The 21,802-nt window shown below is 45.5% G+C and overlaps 1 protein-coding gene and 92 non-coding genes across 97 annotated transcripts in view; 92 read left to right on the top strand and 1 right to left on the bottom strand.

The window, feature by feature from the left end:
• cfap54 (cilia and flagella associated 54) overlaps positions 1 to 21,802 on the bottom strand; it is a 174,569-nt gene that overhangs the window by 98,001 nt on the left and 54,766 nt on the right. The gene's annotated exons all lie outside the window — the stretch shown is intronic.
• Positions 42 to 113, top strand: trnah-gug (transfer RNA histidin (anticodon GUG)). Its single transcript has one exon. It is a non-coding gene; the product is annotated as a tRNA-His (tRNA).
• trnar-ucg (transfer RNA arginine (anticodon UCG)) lies at positions 219 to 291 on the top strand. Its single transcript has one exon. It is a non-coding gene; the product is annotated as a tRNA-Arg (tRNA).
• On the top strand, positions 498 to 569 carry trnah-gug (transfer RNA histidin (anticodon GUG)). Its single transcript has one exon. It is a non-coding gene; the product is annotated as a tRNA-His (tRNA).
• trnar-acg (transfer RNA arginine (anticodon ACG)) lies at positions 675 to 747 on the top strand. Its single transcript has one exon. It is a non-coding gene; the product is annotated as a tRNA-Arg (tRNA).
• Positions 929 to 1,000, top strand: trnah-gug (transfer RNA histidin (anticodon GUG)). Its single transcript has one exon. It is a non-coding gene; the product is annotated as a tRNA-His (tRNA).
• Positions 1,106 to 1,178, top strand: trnar-acg (transfer RNA arginine (anticodon ACG)). The gene has a single exon. It is a non-coding gene; the product is annotated as a tRNA-Arg (tRNA).
• trnah-gug (transfer RNA histidin (anticodon GUG)) lies at positions 1,385 to 1,456 on the top strand. Its single transcript has one exon. It is a non-coding gene; the product is annotated as a tRNA-His (tRNA).
• Positions 1,562 to 1,634, top strand: trnar-acg (transfer RNA arginine (anticodon ACG)). The gene has a single exon. It is a non-coding gene; the product is annotated as a tRNA-Arg (tRNA).
• trnah-gug (transfer RNA histidin (anticodon GUG)) lies at positions 1,816 to 1,887 on the top strand. The gene has a single exon. It is a non-coding gene; the product is annotated as a tRNA-His (tRNA).
• trnar-ucg (transfer RNA arginine (anticodon UCG)) lies at positions 1,993 to 2,065 on the top strand. The gene has a single exon. It is a non-coding gene; the product is annotated as a tRNA-Arg (tRNA).
• On the top strand, positions 2,272 to 2,343 carry trnah-gug (transfer RNA histidin (anticodon GUG)). The gene has a single exon. It is a non-coding gene; the product is annotated as a tRNA-His (tRNA).
• Positions 2,449 to 2,521, top strand: trnar-acg (transfer RNA arginine (anticodon ACG)). The gene has a single exon. It is a non-coding gene; the product is annotated as a tRNA-Arg (tRNA).
• trnar-acg (transfer RNA arginine (anticodon ACG)) lies at positions 2,880 to 2,952 on the top strand. Its single transcript has one exon. It is a non-coding gene; the product is annotated as a tRNA-Arg (tRNA).
• On the top strand, positions 3,159 to 3,230 carry trnah-gug (transfer RNA histidin (anticodon GUG)). Its single transcript has one exon. It is a non-coding gene; the product is annotated as a tRNA-His (tRNA).
• Positions 3,336 to 3,408, top strand: trnar-acg (transfer RNA arginine (anticodon ACG)). Its single transcript has one exon. It is a non-coding gene; the product is annotated as a tRNA-Arg (tRNA).
• trnah-gug (transfer RNA histidin (anticodon GUG)) lies at positions 3,615 to 3,686 on the top strand. The gene has a single exon. It is a non-coding gene; the product is annotated as a tRNA-His (tRNA).
• On the top strand, positions 3,792 to 3,864 carry trnar-acg (transfer RNA arginine (anticodon ACG)). The gene has a single exon. It is a non-coding gene; the product is annotated as a tRNA-Arg (tRNA).
• trnah-gug (transfer RNA histidin (anticodon GUG)) lies at positions 4,046 to 4,117 on the top strand. Its single transcript has one exon. It is a non-coding gene; the product is annotated as a tRNA-His (tRNA).
• trnar-acg (transfer RNA arginine (anticodon ACG)) lies at positions 4,223 to 4,295 on the top strand. The gene has a single exon. It is a non-coding gene; the product is annotated as a tRNA-Arg (tRNA).
• trnah-gug (transfer RNA histidin (anticodon GUG)) lies at positions 4,502 to 4,573 on the top strand. The gene has a single exon. It is a non-coding gene; the product is annotated as a tRNA-His (tRNA).
• On the top strand, positions 4,679 to 4,751 carry trnar-acg (transfer RNA arginine (anticodon ACG)). Its single transcript has one exon. It is a non-coding gene; the product is annotated as a tRNA-Arg (tRNA).
• trnah-gug (transfer RNA histidin (anticodon GUG)) lies at positions 4,933 to 5,004 on the top strand. Its single transcript has one exon. It is a non-coding gene; the product is annotated as a tRNA-His (tRNA).
• trnar-acg (transfer RNA arginine (anticodon ACG)) lies at positions 5,110 to 5,182 on the top strand. Its single transcript has one exon. It is a non-coding gene; the product is annotated as a tRNA-Arg (tRNA).
• trnah-gug (transfer RNA histidin (anticodon GUG)) lies at positions 5,364 to 5,435 on the top strand. Its single transcript has one exon. It is a non-coding gene; the product is annotated as a tRNA-His (tRNA).
• Positions 5,541 to 5,613, top strand: trnar-acg (transfer RNA arginine (anticodon ACG)). Its single transcript has one exon. It is a non-coding gene; the product is annotated as a tRNA-Arg (tRNA).
• trnah-gug (transfer RNA histidin (anticodon GUG)) lies at positions 5,820 to 5,891 on the top strand. Its single transcript has one exon. It is a non-coding gene; the product is annotated as a tRNA-His (tRNA).
• Positions 5,997 to 6,069, top strand: trnar-acg (transfer RNA arginine (anticodon ACG)). The gene has a single exon. It is a non-coding gene; the product is annotated as a tRNA-Arg (tRNA).
• On the top strand, positions 6,250 to 6,321 carry trnah-gug (transfer RNA histidin (anticodon GUG)). The gene has a single exon. It is a non-coding gene; the product is annotated as a tRNA-His (tRNA).
• Positions 6,427 to 6,499, top strand: trnar-acg (transfer RNA arginine (anticodon ACG)). Its single transcript has one exon. It is a non-coding gene; the product is annotated as a tRNA-Arg (tRNA).
• trnah-gug (transfer RNA histidin (anticodon GUG)) lies at positions 6,681 to 6,752 on the top strand. The gene has a single exon. It is a non-coding gene; the product is annotated as a tRNA-His (tRNA).
• Positions 6,858 to 6,930, top strand: trnar-ucg (transfer RNA arginine (anticodon UCG)). Its single transcript has one exon. It is a non-coding gene; the product is annotated as a tRNA-Arg (tRNA).
• trnah-gug (transfer RNA histidin (anticodon GUG)) lies at positions 7,137 to 7,208 on the top strand. Its single transcript has one exon. It is a non-coding gene; the product is annotated as a tRNA-His (tRNA).
• On the top strand, positions 7,314 to 7,386 carry trnar-acg (transfer RNA arginine (anticodon ACG)). The gene has a single exon. It is a non-coding gene; the product is annotated as a tRNA-Arg (tRNA).
• Positions 7,568 to 7,639, top strand: trnah-gug (transfer RNA histidin (anticodon GUG)). The gene has a single exon. It is a non-coding gene; the product is annotated as a tRNA-His (tRNA).
• trnar-acg (transfer RNA arginine (anticodon ACG)) lies at positions 7,745 to 7,817 on the top strand. Its single transcript has one exon. It is a non-coding gene; the product is annotated as a tRNA-Arg (tRNA).
• Positions 7,998 to 8,069, top strand: trnah-gug (transfer RNA histidin (anticodon GUG)). The gene has a single exon. It is a non-coding gene; the product is annotated as a tRNA-His (tRNA).
• On the top strand, positions 8,429 to 8,500 carry trnah-gug (transfer RNA histidin (anticodon GUG)). Its single transcript has one exon. It is a non-coding gene; the product is annotated as a tRNA-His (tRNA).
• On the top strand, positions 8,606 to 8,678 carry trnar-ucg (transfer RNA arginine (anticodon UCG)). The gene has a single exon. It is a non-coding gene; the product is annotated as a tRNA-Arg (tRNA).
• trnah-gug (transfer RNA histidin (anticodon GUG)) lies at positions 8,885 to 8,956 on the top strand. Its single transcript has one exon. It is a non-coding gene; the product is annotated as a tRNA-His (tRNA).
• Positions 9,062 to 9,134, top strand: trnar-acg (transfer RNA arginine (anticodon ACG)). Its single transcript has one exon. It is a non-coding gene; the product is annotated as a tRNA-Arg (tRNA).
• trnah-gug (transfer RNA histidin (anticodon GUG)) lies at positions 9,316 to 9,387 on the top strand. Its single transcript has one exon. It is a non-coding gene; the product is annotated as a tRNA-His (tRNA).
• Positions 9,493 to 9,565, top strand: trnar-acg (transfer RNA arginine (anticodon ACG)). The gene has a single exon. It is a non-coding gene; the product is annotated as a tRNA-Arg (tRNA).
• trnah-gug (transfer RNA histidin (anticodon GUG)) lies at positions 9,772 to 9,843 on the top strand. The gene has a single exon. It is a non-coding gene; the product is annotated as a tRNA-His (tRNA).
• Positions 9,949 to 10,021, top strand: trnar-acg (transfer RNA arginine (anticodon ACG)). Its single transcript has one exon. It is a non-coding gene; the product is annotated as a tRNA-Arg (tRNA).
• trnah-gug (transfer RNA histidin (anticodon GUG)) lies at positions 10,228 to 10,299 on the top strand. Its single transcript has one exon. It is a non-coding gene; the product is annotated as a tRNA-His (tRNA).
• Positions 10,405 to 10,477, top strand: trnar-acg (transfer RNA arginine (anticodon ACG)). Its single transcript has one exon. It is a non-coding gene; the product is annotated as a tRNA-Arg (tRNA).
• On the top strand, positions 10,659 to 10,730 carry trnah-gug (transfer RNA histidin (anticodon GUG)). Its single transcript has one exon. It is a non-coding gene; the product is annotated as a tRNA-His (tRNA).
• trnar-acg (transfer RNA arginine (anticodon ACG)) lies at positions 10,836 to 10,908 on the top strand. Its single transcript has one exon. It is a non-coding gene; the product is annotated as a tRNA-Arg (tRNA).
• trnah-gug (transfer RNA histidin (anticodon GUG)) lies at positions 11,115 to 11,186 on the top strand. Its single transcript has one exon. It is a non-coding gene; the product is annotated as a tRNA-His (tRNA).
• trnar-acg (transfer RNA arginine (anticodon ACG)) lies at positions 11,292 to 11,364 on the top strand. The gene has a single exon. It is a non-coding gene; the product is annotated as a tRNA-Arg (tRNA).
• On the top strand, positions 11,546 to 11,617 carry trnah-gug (transfer RNA histidin (anticodon GUG)). Its single transcript has one exon. It is a non-coding gene; the product is annotated as a tRNA-His (tRNA).
• trnar-acg (transfer RNA arginine (anticodon ACG)) lies at positions 11,723 to 11,795 on the top strand. Its single transcript has one exon. It is a non-coding gene; the product is annotated as a tRNA-Arg (tRNA).
• On the top strand, positions 11,977 to 12,048 carry trnah-gug (transfer RNA histidin (anticodon GUG)). Its single transcript has one exon. It is a non-coding gene; the product is annotated as a tRNA-His (tRNA).
• Positions 12,154 to 12,226, top strand: trnar-acg (transfer RNA arginine (anticodon ACG)). The gene has a single exon. It is a non-coding gene; the product is annotated as a tRNA-Arg (tRNA).
• On the top strand, positions 12,452 to 12,523 carry trnah-gug (transfer RNA histidin (anticodon GUG)). Its single transcript has one exon. It is a non-coding gene; the product is annotated as a tRNA-His (tRNA).
• Positions 12,629 to 12,701, top strand: trnar-acg (transfer RNA arginine (anticodon ACG)). Its single transcript has one exon. It is a non-coding gene; the product is annotated as a tRNA-Arg (tRNA).
• On the top strand, positions 12,883 to 12,954 carry trnah-gug (transfer RNA histidin (anticodon GUG)). Its single transcript has one exon. It is a non-coding gene; the product is annotated as a tRNA-His (tRNA).
• Positions 13,060 to 13,132, top strand: trnar-acg (transfer RNA arginine (anticodon ACG)). Its single transcript has one exon. It is a non-coding gene; the product is annotated as a tRNA-Arg (tRNA).
• On the top strand, positions 13,314 to 13,385 carry trnah-gug (transfer RNA histidin (anticodon GUG)). The gene has a single exon. It is a non-coding gene; the product is annotated as a tRNA-His (tRNA).
• Positions 13,491 to 13,563, top strand: trnar-acg (transfer RNA arginine (anticodon ACG)). Its single transcript has one exon. It is a non-coding gene; the product is annotated as a tRNA-Arg (tRNA).
• trnah-gug (transfer RNA histidin (anticodon GUG)) lies at positions 13,745 to 13,816 on the top strand. Its single transcript has one exon. It is a non-coding gene; the product is annotated as a tRNA-His (tRNA).
• trnar-acg (transfer RNA arginine (anticodon ACG)) lies at positions 13,922 to 13,994 on the top strand. Its single transcript has one exon. It is a non-coding gene; the product is annotated as a tRNA-Arg (tRNA).
• Positions 14,201 to 14,272, top strand: trnah-gug (transfer RNA histidin (anticodon GUG)). Its single transcript has one exon. It is a non-coding gene; the product is annotated as a tRNA-His (tRNA).
• Positions 14,378 to 14,450, top strand: trnar-acg (transfer RNA arginine (anticodon ACG)). Its single transcript has one exon. It is a non-coding gene; the product is annotated as a tRNA-Arg (tRNA).
• On the top strand, positions 14,810 to 14,882 carry trnar-acg (transfer RNA arginine (anticodon ACG)). Its single transcript has one exon. It is a non-coding gene; the product is annotated as a tRNA-Arg (tRNA).
• On the top strand, positions 15,064 to 15,135 carry trnah-gug (transfer RNA histidin (anticodon GUG)). The gene has a single exon. It is a non-coding gene; the product is annotated as a tRNA-His (tRNA).
• Positions 15,241 to 15,313, top strand: trnar-acg (transfer RNA arginine (anticodon ACG)). The gene has a single exon. It is a non-coding gene; the product is annotated as a tRNA-Arg (tRNA).
• On the top strand, positions 15,539 to 15,610 carry trnah-gug (transfer RNA histidin (anticodon GUG)). Its single transcript has one exon. It is a non-coding gene; the product is annotated as a tRNA-His (tRNA).
• On the top strand, positions 15,716 to 15,788 carry trnar-ucg (transfer RNA arginine (anticodon UCG)). Its single transcript has one exon. It is a non-coding gene; the product is annotated as a tRNA-Arg (tRNA).
• trnah-gug (transfer RNA histidin (anticodon GUG)) lies at positions 15,995 to 16,066 on the top strand. Its single transcript has one exon. It is a non-coding gene; the product is annotated as a tRNA-His (tRNA).
• trnar-acg (transfer RNA arginine (anticodon ACG)) lies at positions 16,172 to 16,244 on the top strand. Its single transcript has one exon. It is a non-coding gene; the product is annotated as a tRNA-Arg (tRNA).
• trnar-acg (transfer RNA arginine (anticodon ACG)) lies at positions 16,603 to 16,675 on the top strand. The gene has a single exon. It is a non-coding gene; the product is annotated as a tRNA-Arg (tRNA).
• On the top strand, positions 17,059 to 17,131 carry trnar-acg (transfer RNA arginine (anticodon ACG)). The gene has a single exon. It is a non-coding gene; the product is annotated as a tRNA-Arg (tRNA).
• Positions 17,313 to 17,384, top strand: trnah-gug (transfer RNA histidin (anticodon GUG)). Its single transcript has one exon. It is a non-coding gene; the product is annotated as a tRNA-His (tRNA).
• On the top strand, positions 17,490 to 17,562 carry trnar-acg (transfer RNA arginine (anticodon ACG)). The gene has a single exon. It is a non-coding gene; the product is annotated as a tRNA-Arg (tRNA).
• trnah-gug (transfer RNA histidin (anticodon GUG)) lies at positions 17,744 to 17,815 on the top strand. Its single transcript has one exon. It is a non-coding gene; the product is annotated as a tRNA-His (tRNA).
• On the top strand, positions 17,921 to 17,993 carry trnar-acg (transfer RNA arginine (anticodon ACG)). The gene has a single exon. It is a non-coding gene; the product is annotated as a tRNA-Arg (tRNA).
• Positions 18,219 to 18,290, top strand: trnah-gug (transfer RNA histidin (anticodon GUG)). The gene has a single exon. It is a non-coding gene; the product is annotated as a tRNA-His (tRNA).
• On the top strand, positions 18,396 to 18,468 carry trnar-acg (transfer RNA arginine (anticodon ACG)). The gene has a single exon. It is a non-coding gene; the product is annotated as a tRNA-Arg (tRNA).
• trnah-gug (transfer RNA histidin (anticodon GUG)) lies at positions 18,650 to 18,721 on the top strand. The gene has a single exon. It is a non-coding gene; the product is annotated as a tRNA-His (tRNA).
• Positions 18,827 to 18,899, top strand: trnar-acg (transfer RNA arginine (anticodon ACG)). The gene has a single exon. It is a non-coding gene; the product is annotated as a tRNA-Arg (tRNA).
• Positions 19,081 to 19,152, top strand: trnah-gug (transfer RNA histidin (anticodon GUG)). The gene has a single exon. It is a non-coding gene; the product is annotated as a tRNA-His (tRNA).
• Positions 19,258 to 19,330, top strand: trnar-acg (transfer RNA arginine (anticodon ACG)). The gene has a single exon. It is a non-coding gene; the product is annotated as a tRNA-Arg (tRNA).
• On the top strand, positions 19,512 to 19,583 carry trnah-gug (transfer RNA histidin (anticodon GUG)). Its single transcript has one exon. It is a non-coding gene; the product is annotated as a tRNA-His (tRNA).
• Positions 19,689 to 19,761, top strand: trnar-acg (transfer RNA arginine (anticodon ACG)). Its single transcript has one exon. It is a non-coding gene; the product is annotated as a tRNA-Arg (tRNA).
• On the top strand, positions 19,968 to 20,039 carry trnah-gug (transfer RNA histidin (anticodon GUG)). The gene has a single exon. It is a non-coding gene; the product is annotated as a tRNA-His (tRNA).
• trnar-acg (transfer RNA arginine (anticodon ACG)) lies at positions 20,145 to 20,217 on the top strand. The gene has a single exon. It is a non-coding gene; the product is annotated as a tRNA-Arg (tRNA).
• On the top strand, positions 20,577 to 20,649 carry trnar-acg (transfer RNA arginine (anticodon ACG)). The gene has a single exon. It is a non-coding gene; the product is annotated as a tRNA-Arg (tRNA).
• On the top strand, positions 20,831 to 20,902 carry trnah-gug (transfer RNA histidin (anticodon GUG)). The gene has a single exon. It is a non-coding gene; the product is annotated as a tRNA-His (tRNA).
• Positions 21,008 to 21,080, top strand: trnar-acg (transfer RNA arginine (anticodon ACG)). Its single transcript has one exon. It is a non-coding gene; the product is annotated as a tRNA-Arg (tRNA).
• On the top strand, positions 21,439 to 21,511 carry trnar-acg (transfer RNA arginine (anticodon ACG)). The gene has a single exon. It is a non-coding gene; the product is annotated as a tRNA-Arg (tRNA).
• trnah-gug (transfer RNA histidin (anticodon GUG)) lies at positions 21,693 to 21,764 on the top strand. Its single transcript has one exon. It is a non-coding gene; the product is annotated as a tRNA-His (tRNA).

The following is a 21,802-nucleotide window of genomic DNA, read 5'->3' as shown; positions in this document are numbered from 1 at the left end:
ATGTGGTATAGGTAAAAAATTGACACTAAGATCATCAAGCAGCCGTGATCGTATAGTGGTCAGTACTCTGCGTTGTGGTCGCAGCAACCCCGGTTCGAATCCGGGTCACGGCAGCATCTGCGAGTTGCCAGTCCCTTCAGCTGGACTTTTAACAGTTGGTAACAACGCCCTCTCGTATGAAATGCAGTTACTCTTGGATTCTGCCAAGTTGTCATACAGGGCTAGTGGCGCAATGGATAACGCGTCTGACTTCGAATCAGGAGATTCCAGGTTCGACTCCTGGCTAGCTCGGAACCTTCCTTCAACTTCTTTGGAGTGCTCAGGAAATTTCTACTTGCAAATCGCTTTTCTTTGAAAAAACAGATTGTGAGAAGAATGCAATCGCAGTAGTGAAAACTACTCGTTACTCACCTCATTTATTTACAAAAGAGGTAAGTGTGACGTTCAGATCTACCCATGTGGTATAGGTAAAAAATTGACACTAAATTCATCAAGCAGCCGTGATCGTATAGTGGTTAGTACTCTGCGTTGTGGTCGCAGCAACCCCGGTTCGAATCCGGGTCACGGCAGCATCTGCGAGTTGCCAGTCCCTTCAGCTGGACTTTTAACAGTTGGTAACAACGCGCTCTCGTATGAAATGCAGTTACTCTTGGATTCTGCCAAGTTGTCATAAAGGGGTAGTGGCGCAATGGATAACGCGTCTGACTACGAATCAGGAGATTCCAGGTTCGACTCCTGGCTAGCTCGGAGCTTCCTTCAACTTCTCGAAAAATTGTTTTCTTTGAAAAAACAGATTGTGGGAAGAACGGAATCGCAGTAGTGGAAAACTACTCGTTACTCACCTCATTTATTTACAAAAGAGGTAATCTTGACGTTCAGATCTACCCATGTGGTATAGGTAAAAAATTGACACTAAGATCATCAAGCAGCCGTGATCGTATAGTGGTCAGTACTCTGCGTTGTGGTCGCAGCAACCCCGGTTCGAATCCGGGTCACGGCAGCATCTGCGAGTTGCCAGTCCCTTCAGCTGGACTTTTAACAGTTGGTAACAACGCCCTCTCGTATGAAATGCAGTTACTCTTGGATTCTGCCAAGTTGTCATACAGGGCTAGTGGCGCAATGGATAACGCGTCTGACTACGAATCAGGAGATTCCAGGTTCGACTCCTGGCTAGCTCGGAACCTTCCTTCAACTTCTTTGGAGTGCTCAGGAAATTTCTACTTGCAAATCGTTTTTCTTTGAAAAAACAGATTGTGAGAAGAATGCAATCGCAGTAGTGAAAACTACTCGTTACTCACCTCATTTATTTACAAAAGAGGTAAGTGTGACGTTCAGATCTACCCATGTGGTATAGGTAAAAAATTGACACTAAACTCATCAAGCAGCCGTGATCGTATAGTGGTTAGTACTCTGCGTTGTGGTCGCAGCAACCCCGGTTCGAATCCGGGTCACGGCAGCATCTGCGAGTTGCCAGTCCCTTCAGCTGGACTTTTAACAGTTGGTAACAACGCCCTCTCGTATGAAATGCAGTTACTCTTGGATTCTGCCAAGTTGTCATACAGGGCTAGTGGCGCAATGGATAATGCGTCTGACTACGAATCAGGAGATTCCAGGTTCGACTCCTGGCTAGCTCGGAGCTTCCTTCAACTTCTTGAAAAATTGTTTTCTTTGAAAAAACAGATTGTGGGAAGAACGGAATCGCAGTAGTGGAAAACTACTCGTTACTCACCTCATTTATTTACAAAAGAGGTAAGTGTGACGTTCAGATCTACCCATGTGGTATAGGTAAAAAATTGACACTAAGATCATCAAGCAGCCGTGATCGTATAGTGGTCAGTACTCTGCGTTGTGGTCGCAGCAACCCCGGTTCGAATCCGGGTCACGGCAGCATCTGCGAGTTGCCAGTCCCTTCAGCTGGACTTTTAACAGTTGGTAACAACGCCCTCTCGTATGAAATGCAGTTACTCTTGGATTCTGCCAAGTTGTCATACAGGGCTAGTGGCGCAATGGATAACGCGTCTGACTTCGAATCAGGAGATTCCAGGTTCGACTCCTGGCTAGCTCGGAACCTTCCTTCAACTTCTTTGGAGTGCTCAGGAAATTTCTACTTGCAAATCGCTTTTCTTTGAAAAAACAGATTGTGAGAAGAATGCAATCGCAGTAGTGAAAACTACTCGTTACTCACCTCATTTATTTACAAAAGAGGTAAGTGTGACGTTCAGATCTACCCATGTGGTATAGGTAAAAAATTGACACTAAATTCATCAAGCAGCCGTGATCGTATAGTGGTTAGTACTCTGCGTTGTGGTCGCAGCAACCCCGGTTCGAATCCGGGTCACGGCAGCATCTGCGAGTTGCCAGTCCCTTCAGCTGGACTTTTAACAGTTGGTAACAACGCGCTCTCGTATGAAATGCAGTTACTCTTGGATTCTGCCAAGTTGTCATAAAGGGGTAGTGGCGCAATGGATAACGCGTCTGACTACGAATCAGGAGATTCCAGGTTCGACTCCTGGCTAGCTCGGAGCTTCCTTCAACTTCTCGAAAAATGGTTTTCTTTGAAAAAACAGATTGTGGGAAGAACGGAATCGCAGTAGTGGAAAACTACTCGTTACTCACCTCATTTATTTACAAAAGAGGTAATCTTGACGTTCAGATCTACCCATGTGGTATAGGTAAAAAATTGACACTAAGATCATCAAGCAGCCGTGATCGTATAGTGGTCAGTACTCTGCGTTGTGGTCGCAGCAACTCCGGTTCGAATCCGGGTCACGGCAGCATCTGCGAGTTGCCAGTGCCTTCAGCTGGACTTTTAACAGTTGGTAACAACGCCCTCTCGTATGAAATGCAGTTACTCTTGGATTCTGCCAAGTTGTCATACAGGGCTAGTGGCGCAATGGATAACGCGTCTGACTACGAATCAGGAGATTCCAGGTTCGACTCCTGGCTAGCTCGGAACCTTCCTTCAACTTCTTTGGAGTGCTCAGGAAATTTCTACTTGCAAATCGTTTTTCTTTGAAAAAACAGATTGTGAGAAGAATGCAATTGCAGTAGTGAAAACTACTCGTTACTCACCTCATTTATTTACAAAAGAGTTAAGTGTGACGTTCAGATCTACCCATGTGGTATAGGTAAAAAATTGACACTAAACTCATCAAGCAGCCGTGATCGTATAGTGGTTAGTACTCTGCGTTGTGGTCGCAGCAACCCCGGTTCGAATCCGGGTCACGGCAGCATCTGCGAGTTGCCAGTCCCTTCAGCTGGACTTTTAACAGTTGGTAACAACGCCCTCTCGTATGAAATGCAGTTACTCTTGGATTCTGCCAAGTTGTCATACAGGGCTAGTGGCGCAATGGATAACGCGTCTGACTACGAATCAGGAGATTCCAGGTTCGACTCCTGGCTAGCTCGGAACCTTCCTTCAACTTCTTTGGAGTGCTCAGGAAATTTCTACTTGCAAATCGTTTTTCTTTGAAAAAACAGATTGTGAGAAGAATGCAATCGCAGTAGTGAAAACTACTCGTTACTCACCTCATTTATTTACAAAAGAGGTAAGTGTGACGTTCAGATCTACCCATGTGGTATAGGTAAAAAATTGACACTAAATTCATCAAGCAGCTGTGATCGTATAGTGGTTAGTACTCTGCGTTGTGGTCGCAGCAACCCCGGTTCGAATCCGGGTCACGGCAGCATCTGCGAGTTGCCAGTCCTTTCAGCTGGACTTTTAACAGTTGGTAACAACGCGCTCTCGTATGAAATGCAGTTACTCTTGGATTCTGCCAAGTTGTCATAAAGGGGTAGTGGCGCAATGGATAACGCGTCTGACTACGAATCAGGAGATTCCAGGTTCGACTCCTGGCTAGCTCGGAGCTTCCTTCAACTTCTCGAAAAATGGTTTTCTTTGAAAAAACAGATTGTGGGAAGAACGGAATCGCAGTAGTGGAAAACTACTCGTTACTCACCTCATTTATTTACAAAAGAGGTAATCTTGACGTTCAGATCTACCCATGTGGTATAGGTAAAAAATTGACACTAAGATCATCAAGCAGCCGTGATCGTATAGTGGTCAGTACTCTGCGTTGTGGTCGCAGCAACCCCGGTTCGAATCCGGGTCACGGCAGCATCTGCGAGTTGCCAGTGCCTTCAGCTGGACTTTTAACAGTTGGTAACAACGCCCTCTCGTATGAAATGCAGTTACTCTTGGATTCTGCCAAGTTGTCATACAGGGCTAGTGGCGCAATGGATAACGCGTCTGACTACGAATCAGGAGATTCCAGGTTCGACTCCTGGCTAGCTCGGAACCTTCCTTCAACTTCTTTGGAGTGCTCAGGAAATTTCTACTTGCAAATCGTTTTTCTTTGAAAAAACAGATTGTGAGAAGAATGCAATCGCAGTAGTGAAAACTACTCGTTACTCACCTCATTTATTTACAAAAGAGGTAAGTGTGACGTTCAGATCTACCCATGTGGTATAGGTAAAAAATTGACACTAAACTCATCAAGCAGCCGTGATCGTATAGTGGTTAGTACTCTGCGTTGTGGTCGCAGCAACCCCGGTTCGAATCCGGGTCACGGCAGCATCTGCGAGTTGCCAGTCCCTTCAGCTGGACTTTTAACAGTTGGTAACAACGCGCTCTCGTATGAAATGCAGTTACTCTTGGATTCTGCCAAGTTGTCATAAAGGGGTAGTGGCGCAATGGATAACGCGTCTGACTACGAATCAGGAGATTCCAGGTTCGACTCCTGGCTAGCTCGGAGCTTCCTTCAACTTCTCGAAAAATGGTTTTCTTTGAAAAAACAGATTGTGGGAAGAACGGAATCGCAGTAGTGGAAAACTACTCGTTACTCACCTCATTTATTTACAAAAGAGGTAATCTTGACGTTCAGATCTACCCATGTGGTATAGGTAAAAAATTGACACTAAGATCATCAAGCAGCCGTGATCGTATAGTGGTCAGTACTCTGCGTTGTGGTCGCAGCAACCCCGGTTCGAATCCGGGTCACGGCAGCATCTGCGAGTTGCCAGTGCCTTCAGCTGGACTTTTAACAGTTGGTAACAACGCCCTCTCGTATGAAATGCAGTTACTCTTGGATTCTGCCAAGTTGTCATACAGGGCTAGTGGCGCAATGGATAACGCGTCTGACTACGAATCAGGAGATTCCAGGTTCGACTCCTGGCTAGCTCGGACCTTCCTTCAACTTCTCGAAAAATTGTTTTCTTTGAAAAAACAGATTGTGGGAAGAACGGAATCGCAGTAGTGGAAAACTACTCGTTACTCACCTCATTTATTTACAAAAGAGGTAAGTGTGACGTTCAGATCTACCCATGTGGTATAGGTAAAAAATTGACACTAAGATCATCAAGCAGCCGTGATCGTATAGTGGTCAGTACTCTGCGTTGTGGTCGCAGCAACCCCGGTTCGAATCCGGGTCACGGCAGCATCTGCGAGTTGCCAGTCCCTTCAGCTGGACTTTTAACAGTTGGTAACAACGCCCTCTCGTATGAAATGCAGTTACTCTTGGATTCTGCCAAGTTGTCATACAGGGCTAGTGGCGCAATGGATAATGCGTCTGACTACGAATCAGGAGATTCCAGGTTCGACTCCTGGCTAGCTTGGAACCTTCCTTCAACTTCTTTGGAGTGCTCAGGAAATTTCTACTTGCAAATCGTTTTTCTTTGAAAAAACAGATTGTGAGAAGAATGCAATCGCAGTAGTGAAAACTACTCGTTACTCACCTCATTTATTTACAAAAGAGGTAAGTGTGACGTTCAGATCTACCCATGTGGTATAGGTAAAAAATTGACACTAAACTCATCAAGCAGCCGTGATCGTATAGTGGTTAGTACTCTGCGTTGTGGTCGCAGCAACCCCGGTTCGAATCCGGGTCACGGCAGCATCTGCGAGTTGCCAGTCCCTTCAGCTGGACTTTTAAGAGTTGGTAACAACGCCCTCTCGTATGAAATGCAGTTACTCTTGGATTCTGCCAAGTTGTCATAACGGGGTAGTGGCGCAATGGATAACGCGTCTGACTACGAATCAGGAGATTCCAGGTTCGACTCCTGGCTAGCTCGGAGCTTCCTTCAACTTCTCGAAAAATTGTTTTCTTTGAAAAAACAGATTGTGAGAAGAATGCAATCGCAGTAGTGAAAACTACTCGTTACTCACCTCATTTATTTACAAAAGAGGTAAGTGTGACGTTCAGATCTACCCATGTGGTATAGGTAAAAAATTGACACTAAATTCATCAAGCAGCCGTGATCGTATAGTGGTTAGTACTCTGCGTTGTGGTCGCAGCAACCCCGGTTCGAATCCGGGTCACGGCAGCATCTGCGAGTTGCCAGTCCCTTCAGCTGGACTTTTAACAGTTGGTAACAACGCCCTCTCGTATGAAATGCAGTTACTCTTGGATTCTGCCAAGTTGTCATACAGGGCTAGTGGCGCAATGGATAACGCGTCTGACTACGAATCAGGAGATTCCAGGTTCGACTCCTGGCTAGCTCGGAGCTTCCTTCAACTTCTCGAAAAATGGTTTTCTTTGAAAAAACAGATTGTGGGAAGAACGGAATCGCAGTAGTGGAAAACTACTCGTTACTCACCTCATTTATTTACAAAAGAGGTAATCTTGACGTTCAGATCTACCCATGTGGTATAGGTAAAAAATTGACACTAAGATCATCAAGCAGCCGTGATCGTATAGTGGTCAGTACTCTGCGTTGTGGTCGCAGCAACCCCGGTTCGAATCCGGGTCACGGCAGCATCTGCGAGTTGCCAGTCCCTTCAGCTGGACTTTTAACAGTTGGTAACAACGCCCTCTCGTATGAAATGCAGTTACTCTTGGATTCTGCCAAGTTGTCATACAGGGCTAGTGGCGCAATGGATAACGCGTCTGACTTCGAATCAGGAGATTCCAGGTTCGACTCCTGGCTAGCTTGGAACCTTCCTTCAACTTCTTTGGAGTGCTCAGGAAATTTCTACTTGCAAATCGTTTTTCTTTAAAAAAACAGATTGTGAGAAGAATGCAATCGCAGTAGTGAAAACTACTCGTTACTCACCTCATTTATTTAAAAAAGAGTTAAGTGTGACGTTCAGATCTACCCATGTGGTATAGGTAAAAAATTGACACTAAACTCATCAAGCAGCCGTGATCGTATAGTGGTCAGTACTCTGCGTTGTGGTCGCAGCAACCCCGGTTCGAATCCGGGTCACGGCAGCATCTGCGAGTTGCCAGTCCCTTCAGCTGGACTTTTAACAGTTGGTAACAACGCCCTCTCGTATGAAATTCAGTTACTCTTGGATTCTGCCAAGTTGTCATACAGGGCTAGTGGCGCAATGGATAACGCGTCTGACTACGAATCAGGAGATTCCAGGTTCGACTCCTGGCTAGCTCGGACCTTCCTTCAACTTCTCGAAAAATTGTTTTCTTTGAAAAAACTGATTGTGGGAAGAACGGAATCGCAGTAGTGGAAAACTACTCGTTACTCACCTCATTTATTTACAAAAGAGGTAAGTGTGACGTTCAGATCTACCCATGTGGTATAGGTAAAAAATTGACACTAAGATCATCAAGCAGCCGTGATCGTATAGTGGTCAGTACTCTGCGTTGTGGTCGCAGCAACCCCGGTTCGAATCCGGGTCACGGCAGCATCTGCGAGTTGCCAGTCCCTTCAGCTGGACTTTTAACAGTTGGTAACAACGCCCTCTCGTATGAAATGCAGTTACTCTTGGATTCTGCCAAGTTGTCATACAGGGCTAGTGGCGCAATGGATAACGCGTCTGACTACGAATCAGGAGATTCCAGGTTCGACTCCTGGCTAGCTCGGAGCTTCCTTCAACTTCTCGAAAAATTGTTTTCTTTGAAAAAACAGATTGTGAGAAGAATGCAATCGCAGTAGTGAAAACTACTCGTTACTCACCTCATTTATTTACAAAAGAGGTAAGTGTGACGTTCAGATCTACCCATGTGGTATAGGTAAAAAATTGACACTAAACTCATCAAGCAGCCGTGATCGTATAGTGGTTAGTACTCTGCGTTGTGGTCGCAGCAACCCCGGTTCGAATCCGGGTCACGGCAGCATCTGCGAGTTGCCAGTCCCTTCAGCTGGACTTTTAACAGTTGGTAACAACGCCCTCTCGTATGAAATGCAGTTACTCTTGGATTCTGCCAAGTTGTCATACAGGGCTAGTGGCGCAATGGATAACACGTCTGACTACAAATCAGGAGATTCCAGGTTTGACTCCTGGCTAGCTCGGAGCTTCCTTCAACTTCTTGAAAAATTGTTTTCTTTGAAAAAACTGATTGTGGGAAGAACGGAATCGCAGTAGTGGAAAACTACTCGTTACTCACCTCATTTATTTACAAAAGAGGTAAGTGTGACGTTCAGATCTACCCATGTGGTATAGGTAAAAAATTGACACTAAGATCATCAAGCAGCCGTGATCGTATAGTGGTCAGTACTCTGCGTTGTGGTCGCAGCAACCCCGGTTCGAATCCGGGTCACGGCAGCATCTGCGAGTTGCCAGTCCCTTCAGCTGGACTTTTAACAGTTGGTAACAACGCCCTCTCGTATGAAATGCAGTTACTCTTGGATTCTGCCAAGTTGTCATACAGGGCTAGTGGCGCAATGGATAACGCGTCTGACTTCGAATCAGGAGATTCCAGGTTCGACTCCTGGCTAGCTCGGAATCTTCCTTCAACTTCTTTGGAGTGCTCAGGAAATTTCTACTTGCAAATCGTTTTTCTTTGAAAAAACAGATTGTGAGAAGAATGCAATCGCAGTAGTGAAAACTACTCGTTACTCACCTCATTTATTTACAAAAGAGGTAAGTGTGACGTTCAGATCTACCCATGTGGTATAGGTAAAAAATTGACACTAAATTCATCAAGCAGCCGTGATCGTATAGTGGTTAGTACTCTGCGTTGTGGTCGCAGCAACCCCGGTTCGAATCCGGGTCACGGCAGCATCTGCGAGTTGCCAGTCCCTTCAGCTGGACTTTTAACAGTTGGTAACAACGCCCTCTCGTATGAAATGCAGTTACTCTTGGATTCTGCCAAGTTGTCATACAGGGCTAGTGGCGCAATGGATAACGCGTCTGACTACGAATCAGGAGATTCCAGGTTCGACTCCTGGCTAGCTCGGAGCTTCCTTCAACTTCTCGAAAAATTGTTTTCTTTGAAAAAACAGATTGTGGGAAGAACGGAATCGCAGTAGTGGAAAACTACTCGTTACTCACCTCATTTATTTACAAAAGAGGTAATCTTGACGTTCAGATCTACCCATGTGGTATAGGTAAAAAATTGACACTAAGATCATCAAGCAGCCGTGATCGTATAGTGGTCAGTACTCTGCGTTGTGGTCGCAGCAACCCCGGTTCGAATCCGGGTCACGGCAGCATCTGCGAGTTGCCAGTCCCTTCAGCTGGACTTTTAACAGTTGGTAACAACGCCCTCTCGTATGAAATGCAGTTACTCTTGGATTCTGCCAAGTTGTCATACAGGGCTAGTGGCGCAATGGATAACGCATCTGACTACGAATCAGGAGATTCCAGGTTCGACTCCTGGCTAGCTCGGAACCTTCCTTCAACTTCTTTGGAGTGCTCAGGAAATTTCTACTTGCAAATCGTTTTTCTTTGAAAAAACAGATTGTGAGAAGAATGCAATCGCAGTAGTGAAAACTACTCGTTACTCACCTCATTTATTTACAAAAGAGGTAAGTGTGACGTTCAGATCTACCCATGTGGTATAGGTAAAAAATTGACACTAAACTCATCAAGCAGCCGTGATCGTATAGTGGTTAGTACTCTGCGTTGTGGTCGCAGCAACCCCGGTTCGAATCCGGGTCACGGCAGCATCTGCGAGTTGCCAGTCCCTTCAGCTGGACTTTTAACAGTTGGTAACAACGCCCTCTCGTATGAAATGCAGTTACTCTTGGATTCTGCCAAGTTGTCATACAGGGCTAGTGGCGCAATGGATAACGCGTCTGACTACGAATCAGGAGATTCCAGGTTCGACTCCTGGCTAGCTCGGAACCTTCCTTCAACTTCTTTGGAGTGCTCAGGAAATTTCTACTTGCAAATCGTTTTTCTTTGAAAAAACAGATTGTGAGAAGAATGCAATCGCAGTAGTGAAAACTACTCGTTACTCACCTCATTTATTTACAAAAGAGGTAAGTGTGACGTTCAGATCTACCCATGTGGTATAGGTAAAAAATTGACACTAAACTCATCAAGCAGCCGTGATCGTATAGTGGTTAGTACTCTGCGTTGTGGTCGCAGCAACCCCGGTTCGAATCCGGGTCACGGCAGCATCTGCGAGTTGCCAGTCCCTTCAGCTGGACTTTTAACAGTTGGTAACAACGCCCTCTCGTATGAAATGCAGTTACTCTTGGATTCTGCCAACTTGTCATACAGGGCTAGTGGCGCAATGGATAACGCGTCTGACTACGAATCAGGAGATTCCAGGTTCGACTCCTGGCTAGCTCGGAGCTTCCTTCAACTTCTCGAAAAATTGTTTTCTTTGAAAAAACAGATTGTGGGAAGAACGGAATCGCAGTAGTGGAAAACTACTCGTTACTCACCTCATTTATTTACAAAAGAGGTAATCTTGACGTTCAGATCTACCCATGTGGTATAGGTAAAAAATTGACACTAAGATCATCAAGCAGCCGTGATCGTATAGTGGTCAGTACTCTGCGTTGTGGTCGCAGCAACCCCGGTTCGAATCCGGGTCACGGCAGCATCTGCGAGTTGCCAGTCCCTTCAGCTGGACTTTTAACAGTTGGTAACAACGCCCTCTCGTATGAAATGCAGTTACTCTTGGATTCTGCCAAGTTGTCATACAGGGCTAGTGGCGCAATGGATAACGCGTCTGACTACGAATCAGGAGATTCCAGGTTCGACTCCTGGCTAGCTCGGAACCTTCCTTCAACTTCTTTGGAGTGCTCAGGAAATTTCTACTTGCAAATCGTTTTTCTTTGAAAAAACAGATTGTGAGAAGAATGCAATCGCAGTAGTGAAAACTACTCGTTACTCACCTCATTTATTTACAAAAGAGGTAAGTGTGACGTTCAGATCTACCCATGTGGTATAGGTAAAAAATTGACACTAAACTCATCAAGCAGCCGTGATCGTATAGTGGTTAGTACTCTGCGTTGTGGTCGCAGCAACCCCGGTTCGAATCCGGGTCACGGCAGCATCTGCGAGTTGCCAGTCCCTTCAGCTGGACTTTTAACAGTTGGTAACAACGCCCTCTCGTATGAAATGCAGTTACTCTTGGATTCTGCCAAGTTGTCATACAGGGCTAGTGGCGCAATGGATAACGCGTCTGACTACGAATCAGGAGATTCCAGGTTCGACTCCTGGCTAGCTCGGACCTTCCTTCAACTTCTCGAAAAATTGTTTTCTTTGAAAAAACAGATTGTGGGAAGAACGGAATCGCAGTAGTGGAAAACTACTCGTTACTCACCTCATTTATTTACAAAAGAGGTAATCTTGACGTTCAGATCTACCCATGTGGTATAGGTAAAAAATTTACACTAAGATCATCAAGCAGCCGTGATCGTATAGTGGTCAGTACTCTGCGTTGTGGTCGCAGCAACCCCGGTTCGAATCCGGGTCATGGCAGCATCTGCGAGTTGCCATTCCCTTTAGCTGGACTTTTAACAGTTGGTAACAACGCCCTCTCGTATGAAATGCAGTTACTCTTGGATTCTGCCAAGTTGTCATACAGGGCTAGTGGCGCAATGGATAACGCGTCTGACTACGAATCAGGAGATTCCAGGTTTGACTCCTGGCTAGCTCGGAGCTTCCTTCAACTTCTCGAAAAATTGTTTTCTTTGAAAAAACAGATTGTGGGAATAACGGAATCGCAGTAGTGGAAAACTACTCGTTACTCACCTCATTTATTTACAAAAGAGGTAAGTGTGACGTTCAGATCTACCCATGTGGTATAGGTAAAAAATTGACACTAAGATCATCAAGCAGCCGTGATCGTATAGTGGTCAGTACTCTGCGTTGTGGTCGCAGCAACCCCGGTTCGAATCCGGGTCACGGCAGCATCTGCGAGTTGCCAGTCCCTTCAGCTGGACTTTTAACAGTTGGTAACAACGCCCTCTCGTATGAAATGCAGTTACTCTTGGATTCTGCCAAGTTGTCATACAGGGCTAGTGGCGCAATGGATAACGCGTCTGACTACGAATCAGGAGATTCCAAGTTCGACTCCTGGCTAGCTCGGAACCTTCCTTCAACTTCTTTGGAGTGCTCAGGAAATTTCTACTTGCTCAGGAAATTTCTACTTGCAAATCGTTTTTCTTTGAAAAAACAGATTGTGAGAAGAATGCAATCGCAGTAGTGAAAACTACTCGTTACTCACCTCATTTATTTACAAAAGAGGTAAGTGTGACGTTCAGATCTACCCATGTGGTATAGGTAAAAAATTGACACTAAACTCATCAAGCAGCCGTGATCGTATAGTGGTTAGTACTCTGCGTTGTGGTCGCAGCAACCCCGGTTCGAATCCGGGTCACGGCAGCATCTGCGAGTTGCCAGTCCCTTCAGCTGGACTTTTAACAGTTGGTAACAACGCCCTCTCGTATGAAATGCAGTTACTCTTGGATTCTGCCAAGTTGTCATACAGGGCTAGTGGCGCAATAGATAACGCGTCTGACTACGAATCAGGAGATTCCAGGTTCGACTCCTGGCTAGCTTGGAGCTTCCTTCAACTTCTCGAAAAATTGTTTTCTTTGAAAAAACAGATTGTGGGAAGAACGGAATCGCAGTAGTGGAAAACTACTCGTTACTCACCTCATTTATTTACAAAAGAGGTAATCTTGACGTTCAGATCTACCCATGTGGTATAGGTAAAAAATTGACACTAAACTCATCAAGCAGCCGTGATCGTATAGTGGTTAGTACTCTGCGTTGTGGTCGCAGCAACCCCGGTTCGAATCCGGGTCACGGCAGCATCTGCGAGTTGCCAGTCCCTTCAGCTAGACTTTTAACAGTTGGTAACAACGCCCTCTCGTATGAAATGCAGTTACTCTTGGATTCTGCCAAGTTGTCATACAGGGCTAGTGGCGCAATGGATAACGCGTCTGACTACGAATCAGGAGATTCCAGGTTCGACTCCTGGCTAGCTCGGAGCTTCCTTCAACTTCTCGAAAAATTGTTTTCTTTGAAAAAACAGATTGTGGGAAGAACGGAATCGCAGTAGTGGAAAACTACTCGTTACTCACCTCATTTATTTACAAAATAGGTAATCTTGACGTTCAGATCTACCCATGTGGTATAGGTAAAAAATTGACACTAAGATCATCAAGCAGCCGTGATCGTATAGTGGTCAGTACTCTGCGTTGTGGTCGCAGCAACCCCGGTTCGAATCCGGGTCACGGCAGCATCTGCGAGTTGCCAGTCCCTTCAGCTGGACTTTTAACAGTTGGTAACAACGCCCTCTCGTATGAAATGCAGTTACTCTTGGATTCTGCCAAGTTGTCATAAAGGGGTAGTGGCGCAATGGATAACGCGTCTGACTACGAATCAGGAGATTCCAGGTTCGACTCCTGGCTAGCTCGGAGCTTCCTTCAACTTCTCGAAAAATTGTTTTCTTTGAAAAAACAGATTGTGGGAAGAACGGAATCGCAGTAGTGGAAAACTACTCGTTACTCACCTCATTTATTTACAAAAGAGGTAATCTTGACGTTCAGATCTACCCATGTGGTATAGGTAAAAAATTTACACTAAGATCATCAAGCAGCCGTGATCGTATAGTGGTCAGTACTCTGCGTTGTGGTCGCAGCAACCCCGGTTCGAATCCGGGTCACGGCAGCATCTGCGAGTTGCCAGTCCCTTCAGCTGGACTTTTAACAGTTGGTAACAACGCCCTCTCGTATGAAATGAAGTTACTCTTGGATTCTGCCAAGTTGTCATACAGGGCTAGTGGCGCAATGGATAACGCGTCTGACTACGAATCAGGAGATTCCAGGTTTGACTCCTGGCTAGCTTGGAACCTTCCTTCAATTTCTTTGGAGTGCTCAGGAAATTTCTACTTGCAAATCGTTTTTCTTTAAAAAAACAGATTGTGAGAAGAATGCAATCGCAGTAGTGAAAACTACTCGTTACTCACCTCATTTATTTAAAAAAGAGGTAAGTGTGACGTTCAGATCTACCCATGTGGTATAGGTAAAAAATTGACACTAAACTCATCAAGCAGCCGTGATCGTACAGTGGTTAGTACTCTGCGTTGTGGTCGCAGCAACCCCGGTTCGAATCCGGGTCACGGCAGCATCTGCGAGTTGCCAGTCCCTTCAGCTGGACTTTTAACAGTTGGTAACAACGCCCTCTCGTATGAAATGCAGTTACTCTTGGATTCTGCCAAGTTGTCATACAGGGCTAGTGGCGCAATGGATAACGCGTCTGACTACGAATCAGGAGATTCCAGGTTCGACTCCTGGCTAGCTCGGACCTTCCTTCAACTTCTCGAAAAATTGTTTTCTTTGAAAAAACAGATTGTGGGAAGAACGGAATCGCAGTAGTGGAAAACTACTCGTTACTCACCTCATTTATTTACAAAAGAGGTAATCTTGACGTTCAGATCTACCCATGTGGTATAGGTAAAAAATTTACACTAAGATCATCAAGCAGCCGTGATCGTATAGTGGTCAGTACTCTGCGTTGTGGTCGCAGCAACCCCGGTTCGAAATCCGGGTCACGGCAGCATCTGCGAGTTGCCAGTCCCTTCAGCTAGACTTTTAACAGTTGGTAACAACGCCCTCTCGTATGAAATGCAGTTGCTCTTGGATTCTGCCAAGTCGTCATAAAGGGCTAGTGGCGCAATGGATAACGCGTCTGACTACGAATCAGGAGATTCTAGGTTCGACTCCTGGCTAGCTCGGACCTTCCTTCAACTTCTCGAAAAATTGTTTTCTTTGAAAAAACAGATTGTGGGAAGAACGGAATCGCAGTAGTGGAAAACTACTCGTTACTCACCTCATTTATTTACAAAAGAGGTAAGTTTGACGTTCAGATCTACCCATGTGGTATAGGTAAAAAATTGACACTAAACTCATCAAGCAGCCGTGATCGTATAGTGGTTAGTACTCTGCGTTGTGGTCGCAGCAACCCCGGTTCGAATCCGGGTCATGGCAGCATCTGCGAGTTGCCATTCCCTTTAGCTGGACTTTTAACAGTTGGTAACAACGCCCTCTCGTATGAAATGCAGTTACTCTTGGATTCTGCCAAGTTGTCATACAGGGCTAGTGGCGCAATGGATAACGCGTCTGACTACGAATCAGGAGATTCCAGGTTCGACTCCTGGCTAGCTCGGAACCTTCCTTCAACTTCTTTGGAGTGCTCAGGAAATTTCTACTTGCTCAGGAAATTTCTACTTGCAAATCGTTTTTCTTTGAAAAAACAGATTGTGAGAAGAATGCAATCGCAGTAGTGAAAACTACTCGTTACTCACCTCATTTATTTACAAAAGAGGCAAGTGTGACGTTCAGATCTACCCATGTGGTATAGGTAAAAAATTGACACTAAACTCATCAAGCAGCCGTGATCGTATAGTGGTTAGTACTCTGCGTTGTGGTCGCAGCAACCCCGGTTCGAATCCGGGTCACGGCAGCATCTGCGAGTTGCCAGTCCCTTCAGCTGGACTTTTAACAGTTGGTAACAACGCCCTCTCGTATGAAATGCAGTTACTCTTGGATTCTGCCAAGTTGTCATACAGGGCTAGTGGCGCAATGGATAACGCGTCTGACTTCGAATCAGGAGATTCCAGGTTCGACTCCTGGCTAGCTCGGAATCTTCCTTCAACTTCTTTGGAGTGCTCAGGAAATTTCTACTTGCAAATCGTTTTTCTTTGAAAAAACAGATTGTGAGAAGAATGCAATCGCAGTAGTGAAAACTACTCGTTACTCACCTCATTTATTTACAAAAGAGGTAAGTGTGACGTTCAGATCTACCCATGTGGTATAGGTAAAAAATTGACACTAAATTCATCAAGCAGCCGTGATCGTATAGTGGTTAGTACTCTGCGTTGTGGTCGCAGCAACCCCGGTTCGAATCCGGGTCACGGCAGCATCTGCGAGTTGCCAGTCCCTTCAGCTGGACTTTTAACAGTTGGTAACAACGCCCTCTCGTATGAAATGCAGTTACTCTTGGATTCTGCCAAGTTGTCATACAGGGCTAGTGGCGCAATGGATAACGCGTCTGACTACGAATCAGGAGATTCCAGGTTCGACTCCTGGCTAGCTCGGAGCTTCCTTCAACTTCTCGAAAAATGGTTTTCTTTGAAAAAACAGATTGTGGGAAGAACGGAATCGCAGTAGTGGAAAACTACTCGTTACTCACCTCATTTATTTACAAAAGAGGTAATCTTGACGTTCAGATCTACCCATGTGGTATAGGTAAAAAATTGACACTAAGATCATCAAGCAGCCGTGATCGTATAGTGGTCAGTACTCTGCGTTGTAGTCGCAGCAACCCCGGTTCGAATCCGGGTCACGGCAGCATCTGCGAGTTGCCAGTCCCTTCAGCTGGACTTTTAACAGTTGGTAACAACGCCCTCTCGTATGAAATGCAGTTACTCTTGGATTCTGCCAAGTTGTCATACAGGGCTAGTGGCGCAATGGATAACGCGTCTGACTACGAATCAGGAGATTCCAGGTTCGACTCCTGGCTAGCTCGGAACCTTCCTTCAACTTCTTTGGAGTGCTCAGGAAATTTCTACTTGCAAATCGTTTTTCTTTGAAAAAACAGATTGTGAGAAGAATGCAATCGCAGTAGTGAAAACTACTCGTTACTCACCTCATTTATTTACAAAAGAGGTAAGTGTGACGTTCAGATCTACCCATGTGGTATAGGTAAAAAATTGACACTAAACTCATCAAGCAGCCGTGATCGTATAGTGGTTAGTACTCTGCGTTGTGGTCGCAGCAACCCCGGTTCGAATCCGGGTAACGGCAGCATCTGCGAGTTGCCAGTCCCTTCAGCTGGACTTTTAACAGTTGGTAACAACGCCCTCTCGTATGAAATGCAGTTACTCTTGGATTCTGCCAAGTTGTCATACAGGGCTAGTGGCGCAATGGATAACGCGTCTGACTACGAATCAGGAGATTCCAGGTTCGACTCCTGGCTAGCTCGGACCTTCCTTCAACTTCTCGAAAAATTGTTTTCTTTGAAAAAACAGATTGTGGGAAGAACGGAATCGCAGTAGTGGAAAACTACTCGTTACTCACCTCATTTATTTACAAAAGAGGTAATCTTGACGTTCAGATCTACCCATGTGGTATAGGTAAAAAATTTACACTAAGATCATCAAGCAGCCGTGATCGTATAGTGGTCAGTACTCTGCGTTGTGGTCGCAGCAACCCCGGTTCGAATCCGGGTCATGGCAGCATCTGCGAGTTGCCATTCCCTTTAGCTGGACTTTTAACAGTTGGTAACAACGCCCTCTCGTATGAAATGCAGTTACTCTTGGATTCTGCCAAGTTGTCATACAGGGCTAGTGGCGCAATGGATAACGCGTCTGACTACGAATCAGGAGATTCCAGGTTTGACTCCTGGCTAGCTCGGAGCTTCCTTCAACTTCTCGAAAAATTGTTTTCTTTGAAAAAACAGATTGTGGGAATAACGGAATCGCAGTAGTGGAAAACTACTCGTTACTCACCTCATTTATTTACAAAAGAGGTAAGTGTGACGTTCAGATCTACCCATGTGGTATAGGTAAAAAATTGACACTAAGATCATCAAGCAGCCGTGATCGTATAGTGGTCAGTACTCTGCGTTGTGGTCGCAGCAACCCCGGTTCGAATCCGGGTCACGGCAGCATCTGCGAGTTGCCAGTCCCTTCAGCTGGACTTTTAACAGTTGGTAACAACGCCCTCTCGTATGAAATGCAGTTACTCTTGGATTCTGCCAAGTTGTCATACAGGGCTAGTGGCGCAATGGATAACGCGTCTGACTACGAATCAGGAGATTCCAAGTTCGACTCCTGGCTAGCTCGGAACCTTCCTTCAACTTCTTTGGAGTGCTCAGGAAATTTCTACTTGCTCAGGAAATTTCTACTTGCAAATCGTTTTTCTTTGAAAAAACAGATTGTGAGAAGAATGCAATCGCAGTAGTGAAAACTACTCGTTACTCACCTCATTTATTTACAAAAGAGGTAAGTGTGACGTTCAGATCTACCCATGTGGTATAGGTAAAAAATTGACACTAAACTCATCAAGCAGCCGTGATCGTATAGTGGTTAGTACTCTGCGTTGTGGTCGCAGCAACCCCGGTTCGAATCCGGGTCACGGCAGCATCTGCGAGTTGCCAGTCCCTTCAGCTGGACTTTTAACAGTTGGTAACAACGCCCTCTCGTATGAAATGCAGTTACTCTTGGATTCTGCCAAGTTGTCATACAGGGCTAGTGGCGCAATGGATAACGCGTCTGACTACGAATCAGGAGATTCCAGGTTCGACTCCTGGCTAGCTTGGAGCTTCCTTCAACTTCTCGAAAAATTGTTTTCTTTGAAAAAACAGATTGTGGGAAGAACGGAATCGCAGTAGTGGAAAACTACTCGTTACTCACCTCATTTATTTACAAAAGAGGTAATCTTGACGTTCAGATCTACCCATGTGGTATAGGTAAAAAATTGACACTAAACTCATCAAGCAGCCGTGATCGTATAGTGGTTAGTACTCTGCGTTGTGGTCGCAGCAACCCCGGTTCGAATCCGGGTCACGGCAGCATCTGCGAGTTGCCAGTCCCTTCAGCTAGACTTTTAACAGTTGGTAACAACGCCCTCTCGTATGAAATGCAGTTACTCTTGGATTCTGCCAAGTTGTCATACAGGGCTAGTGGCGCAATGGATAACGCGTCTGACTACGAATCAGGAGATTCCAGGTTCGACTCCTGGCTAGCTCGGAGCTTCCTTCAACTTCTCGAAAAATTGTTTTCTTTGAAAAAACAGATTGTGGGAAGAACGGAATCGCAGTAGTGGAAAACTACTCGTTACTCACCTCATTTATTTACAAAATAGGTAATCTTGACGTTCAGATCTACCCATGTGGTATAGGTAAAAAATTGACACTAAGATCATCAAGCAGCCGTGATCGTATAGTGGTCAGTACTCTGCGTTGTGGTCGCAGCAACCCCGGTTCGAATCCGGGTCACGGCAGCATCTGCGAGTTGCCAGTCCCTTCAGCTGGACTTTTAACAGTTGGTAACAACGCCCTCTCGTATGAAATGCAGTTACTCTTGGATTCTGCCAAGTTGTCATAAAGGGGTAGTGGCGCAATGGATAACGCGTCTGACTACGAATCAGGAGATTCCAGGTTCGACTCCTGGCTAGCTCGGAGCTTCCTTCAACTTCTCGAAAAATTGTTTTCTTTGAAAAAACAGATTGTGGGAAGAACGGAATCGCAGTAGTGGAAAACTACTCGTTACTCACCTCATTTATTTACAAAAGAGGTAATCTTGACGTTCAGATCTACCCATGTGGTATAGGTAAAAAATTTACACTAAGATCATCAAGCAGCCGTGATCGTATAGTGGTCAGTACTCTGCGTTGTGGTCGCAGCAACCCCGGTTCGAATCCGGGTCACGGCAGCATCTGCGAGTTGCCAGTCCCTTCAGCTGGACTTTTAACAGTTGGTAACAACGCCCTCTCGTATGAAATGAAGTTACTCTTGGATTCTGCCAAGTTGTCATACAGGGCTAGTGGCGCAATGGATAACGCGTCTGACTACGAATCAGGAGATTCCAGGTTTGACTCCTGGCTAGCTTGGAACCTTCCTTCAATTTCTTTGGAGTGCTCAGGAAATTTCTACTTGCAAATCGTTTTTCTTTAAAAAAACAGATTGTGAGAAGAATGCAATCGCAGTAGTGAAAACTACTCGTTACTCACCTCATTTATTTAAAAAAGAGGTAAGTGTGACGTTCAGATCTACCCATGTGGTATAGGTAAAAAATTGACACTAAACTCATCAAGCAGCCGTGATCGTACAGTGGTTAGTACTCTGCGTTGTGGTCGCAGCAACCCCGGTTCGAATCCGGGTCACGGCAGCATCTGCGAGTTGCCAGTCCCTTCAGCTGGACTTTTAACAGTTGGTAACAACGCCCTCTCGTATGAAATGCAGTTACTCTTGGATTCTGCCAAGTTGTCATACAGGGCTAGTGGCGCAATGGATAACGCGTCTGACTACGAATCAGGAGATTCCAGGTTCGACTCCTGGCTAGCTCGGACCTTCCTTCAACTTCTCGAAAAATTGTTTTCTTTGAAAAAACAGATTGTGGGAAGAACGGAATCGCAGTAGTGGAAAACTACTCGTTACTCACCTCATTTATTTACAAAAGAGGTAATCTTGACGTTCAGATCTACCCATGTGGTATAGGTAAAAAATTTACACTAAGATCATCAAGCAGCCGTGATCGTATAGTGGTCAGTACTCTGCGTTGTGGTCGCAGCAACCCCGGTTCGAAATCCGGGTCACGGCAGCATCTGCGAGTTGCCAGTCCCTTCAGCTAGACTTTTAACAGTTGGTAACAACGCCCTCTCGTATGAAATGCAGTTGCTCTTGGATTCTGCCAAGTCGTCATAAAGGGCTAGTGGCGCAATGGATAACGCGTCTGACTACGAATCAGGAGATTCTAGGTTCGACTCCTGGCTAGCTCGGACCTTCCTTCAACTTCTCGAAAAATTGTTTTCTTTGAAAAAACAGATTGTGGGAAGAACGGAATCGCAGTAGTGGAAAACTACTCGTTACTCACCTCATTTATTTACAAAAGAGGTAAGTTTGACGTTCAGATCTACCCATGTGGTATAGGTAAAAAATTGACACTAAACTCATCAAGCAGCCGTGATCGTATAGTGGTTAGTACTCTGCGTTGTGGTCGCAGCAACCCCGGTTCGAATCCGGGTCATGGCAGCATCTGCGAGTTGCCAGTCCCTTCAGCTGGACTTTTAACAGTTGGTAACAACGCCCTCTCGTATGAAATGCAGTTACTCTTGGATTCTGCCAAGTTGTCATACAGGGCTAGTGGCGCAATGGATAACGCGTCTGACTACGAATCAGGAGATTCCAGGTTCGACTCCTGGCTAGCTTGGAGCTTCCTTCAACTTCTCGAAAAATTGTTTTCTTTGAAAAAACAGATTGTGGGAAGAACGGAATCGCAGTAGTGGAAAACTACTCGTTACTCACCTCATTTATTTACAAAAGAGGTAATCTTGACGTTCAGATCTACCCATGTGGTATAGGTAAAAAATTTACACTAAGATCATCAAGCAGCCGTGATCGTATAGTGGTCAGTACTCTGCGTTGTGGTCGCAGCAACCCCGGTTCGAATCTGGGTCACGGCAGCATCTGCGAGTTGCCAGTCCCTTCAGCTGGACTTTTAACAGTTGGTAACAACGCCCTCTCGTATGAAATGCAGTTACTCTTGGATTCTGCCACGTTGTCATAAAGGGCTAGTGGCGCAATGGATAACGCGTCTGACTACGAATCAGGAGATTCCAGGTTCGACTCCTGGCTAGCTCGGACCTTCCTTCAACTTCTCGAAAAATTGTTTTCTTTGAAAAAACAGATTGTGGGAAGAACGGAATCGCAGTAGTGGAAAACTACTCGTTACTCACCTCATTTATTTACAAAAGAGGTAATCTTGACGTTCAGATCTACCCATGTGGTATAGGTAAAAAATTTACACTAAGATCATCAAGCAGCCGTGATCGTATAGTGGTCAGTACTCTGCGTTGTGGTCGCAGCAACCCCGGTTCGAATCCGGGTCACGGCAGCATCTGCGAGTTGCCAGTCCCTTCAGCTGGACTTTTA

Source organism: Gasterosteus aculeatus, chromosome 7 (assembly GCF_964276395.1).
Source record: "Gasterosteus aculeatus chromosome 7, fGasAcu3.hap1.1, whole genome shotgun sequence".
Taxonomy (NCBI): Eukaryota; Metazoa; Chordata; class Actinopteri; order Perciformes; family Gasterosteidae; genus Gasterosteus; species Gasterosteus aculeatus.
Note: the sequence above shows the minus strand (reverse complement) of the source record. Positions and strands in the feature narration are given on the sequence as shown.